Source organism: Pteropus alecto, unplaced genomic scaffold (assembly GCF_000325575.1).
Source record: "Pteropus alecto unplaced genomic scaffold, ASM32557v1 scaffold195, whole genome shotgun sequence".
NCBI lineage: Eukaryota > Metazoa > Chordata > Mammalia > Chiroptera > Pteropodidae > Pteropus > Pteropus alecto.
Window position 1 is genome coordinate 4648784 of NW_006438073.1, and position 3636 is coordinate 4652419.

At 44.7% G+C, this 3636-nt stretch overlaps 1 pseudogene; it reads left to right on the forward strand.

Moving 5' to 3' along the window:
• The first annotated feature begins 1258 nt into the window (after positions 1-1258).
• On the forward strand, positions 1259-2652 carry LOC102887008 (annotated as a pseudogene).
• The last annotated feature ends 984 nt before the right edge of the window (positions 2653-3636 follow it).

Sequence of the window (3636 nt, forward strand, 5' to 3'; positions counted from 1 at the left end):
TAACTGAATTGAACTCGTAAGGACTGAATGCTTCTGTCAGAGTTTTCTTTCTCTAAACACCAGAAGCTCATGCAAAATGGTGAAGACGGTATCTACTATACGTTTTGCTATAACATTTTTAAGATTTTATGTATGTGTGCATTTATCAAACACCATGTCTATGTAATAATTTTTATTCATAGAATAGTTAGACAAGAAAGAGAGCATAGCTCTTTTAAAGCTTTTAGTCAAAAGGGGACCATTCCTGGGAATATCCCCAAAAGTCTTGGCTCCAAAGAATCCACTTCTTCAGAACCATGAGAACAGGCCTGTCATACAGTGGGAAGTGAACCAAATTTGTTAAATCACTCAGAATACATTAACCTTAAGTGGGACATGAATGCGGCAAGCCACGTTATGTATTCTTATTTACTGGTACCCTTTGTCCAGGGTCTAGGTTTTGCAATTGGTAGATAAAGCCTGACGTAATTCTTATCTACCAAGGATGTGGCTGCTTTTCTGCATTTTCATATTGTCCCTGTACTAGAGGGCTTGAGCTGTCATAACAAAGCACCACACACTAGGCGGCTGAAACAACAGAAATCTATTTCTCACGGTTCTGGAGGCCAGAAGTCTAAGATCAGGGTGTTGGTAGGGTCAGTTTCATCTGGAGGCCGGGAGGAAAATTCGTTCCGTCCCCTCCGCTAGCTGCGGGTGGTCTGCCAGCAATCTTCGGCGCCCCCTAGTTTGCAGACAGCATTCTGTCTGTCTTCTCATCGTCTTCGTCTTCCCTCGTAGGCACCTTGCCCTCACCGCATGGCGCTCTTCGTAAAGGCAGCGGTCGTCTTGGATTATGAGCCCGCTCCACTCCAGCATGGCCTCATCTTAACTGCATCTGCAGCGACCCTGTTTCCAAATAAGGTCACAGATTGAGATATCAGGGGTCGGGACTTCGACTTATGAATTTGGGACACGATGCAACCCGCAGTGGGCCTTTTTCTCTTCCTCTAGCCGCTCTGAATGGATTCTAAAAGTCTTCCGCTGATCTCAGGCTTTCCTGTTGCTACTCTCTCATTTGAGAGACACATCGCCTCTGTTTCAGCCTCTCACTGAGGAAGCCATGCTTTCTGCCTAGGGGGACCCCCGCCAGAAGTCTTTACCTGAGCCGTCAACATGATTTATCGTGAATGATTATAATGTCAAGAAGGGGAAACAGAGGGCCTGCCCTACAGAAGCCTGCAAGGGAGGGTGGTGACCACTGCCCCATCCCATCGTCCTGATGCCCAGAGCCAGCACCAGCTGCAAGACTCAGGAGAAGCCCTGGGAGATCACGGATGTGGCAGAAATTGATGCCAAAGAAAGATATGGAGTATCTTCAATGACACAGTCACGAGGAAGACCACATGGATTTCTGTTTCGATCTGACAGAATGAAAAGCTGATGAAGTTGTTTGGGCGTGTGCAAGGTTCATGCAGGCAGAGCCGAAGGGGAGCAGTGCTTGTTAGTTCTACGTGAGCAGCAGTTTAATGGCTGGGGTCCTGAGGCAGTGAGGGTCCATGCACGCAAGCAGATGGTTAAATTTGCTGCCACATCTTCAGAGAGACAATCATAGATGTAGAAGCTGTCATGAGAAAAGTAAATCAGGAAATTGGAAACTGTAGAGTTACACGTTCAAAGATTCATGAGATCTGTTTGGCTGAACCCCCATTCGCCCCTGCAGCTGGATGACGCCATTGGGCCTGAGGTGGAAGAAGAGGAAGGAGGACGTGCTGTCAACCAGGATGCAGGATCAGGCGGCAGAGTCATTGGTCTTAGGACATCAACTAGTCAGGCAGTCCTTCCTCTCCAGTCTGGCTCCCGCCATCTTGTCCAAGAAACTTTAATTGACATGGGTTTTGTAGAGATCCAAACTCCTAAAATTATCTCGGCTGCCAGTGAAGGGGGAGCCAATGTATTTACTGTGCCATATTTTTTTTTTAATAATACAAATCTGGCTCAATCCCCACAGCTGTACAAGCAAATGTGTATTTGTGCTGATTTTGAGAAGGTTTTCTGTATTGGACCAGTATTCAGAGATGAAGACTCTAATATCCACAGACATCTCACTGAATTCATTGGTTTGGGCATTGAAATGGCGTTTAATTACTATTACCATGAAGTCGTAAAGGAAATTGCTGACATCTTAGTACAAACCTTCTATGGACTTCAAGAAAGGCTTTAAACTGAAACTCAGACGATGAATGAACAATTCCCATGTGAGTCATTCAACTTTTTGGAGCCAACTTTAAGACCAGAGTATTGTGAAGCGTTGGCTGTGCCTAAGGATGCTGGACTTGACATGTGAGATAAGGAAGATCTGAGTACAATGAATGAAAACCGGTGAGTCGTTTGGTAAAGAAAAAGTACAACACAGATTTTTATACTCTTGATAAATAGCCATTGGCTATAGGACCTTCCTGTACCATGCTTGGCCCAAGAAATCCTCCAGAGTCAAACACATGACATGTTCATAAGAGGAGAAACGCTATCAGGAGCCAAAAGGTTACATGAGTCTCAGCTGCCCACGCAAGAGCCTTACATCACGGAGTCAGTTTGGGGAACCTTAAGGTGTACATTGATTGCTTCCACCTTGGAGCCCCTCCTCATGCTGGTGGAGGCAATGGGTTGGGATGAGTGAATCTGCCGTTTTGGGGGGACTGTACAATACTCATTGGATCTCAACGTCCCCCTGTGATCCCACGTGACACGCTCCTTAAAGAAAGCCGTGCTTTACATTTTTGCCAATAACCTGCTATCGATCAGGCTATTGCTTACGTACTTAAAATTTTCAGTAGAATAAATGTCTTATCTAAAGTGCCACGATTACTTTTGGGTTAATGCAGCATAGGTTACTTTAAAAGAGATTTTTATAACTTTGGACACGCTTAAATAAGAAATGATAGAACATTTTAATGAAAAATTCACATGGTTATGTTAAAAATTCATACTGTATTACTACAAAAAAAAACGTTAACAATTTTAAGCAGGAAAAAAAAAAAGAGAAGAGTGAATGGAAGAGGCAGATACTAGCGTTTAATTTGAACTCGATTTGATTTCAGTCCAGCGCCCGTGGAGGCTCTGACCCCTAGCTTTCTTTTATCAATAATTTTCAGCTTTTGTCAGAAACCTCAATTTCATGCACTCAGTTAACCTCAAAATTAAATGACTACTTTGATTCAGCTGCAATTCCAATGGCTAATTAAGCCAGGCTTGTGGCGTAACAGCCGGCAGCAGTCAGGAACTAGCATGAGAGAGCAGATGCCTAAGAAGTCGAGAGCTGGCTAATTAGGTAACGCTTTTTATTTCTCCTCTTAAAGTCTTAGACAAGCCATGCGTGCTGTGAGGTCTAAGCCTGAAAACTCAGACACCAAGAAATGAATGCATCAGCATTTCTAAGACATCTGTGTTCTCATCGTTCACTCACCTTTCAACATCGAGGATTCCCTGGGCAGACGCTGGTATCAGGGGTGGTCGTGTCCTTAGATGGAGTCACGACCTCTCCGAATGGCAGAAAAAGGGCCACGAGCATCTCTCCCTCCCCTGAAGCGAACCTAAGGACAACAAATGCCCCCATCTCTCCCCCAGAACCCTGACAGAGGATAGGGACTTGGGTTTAAC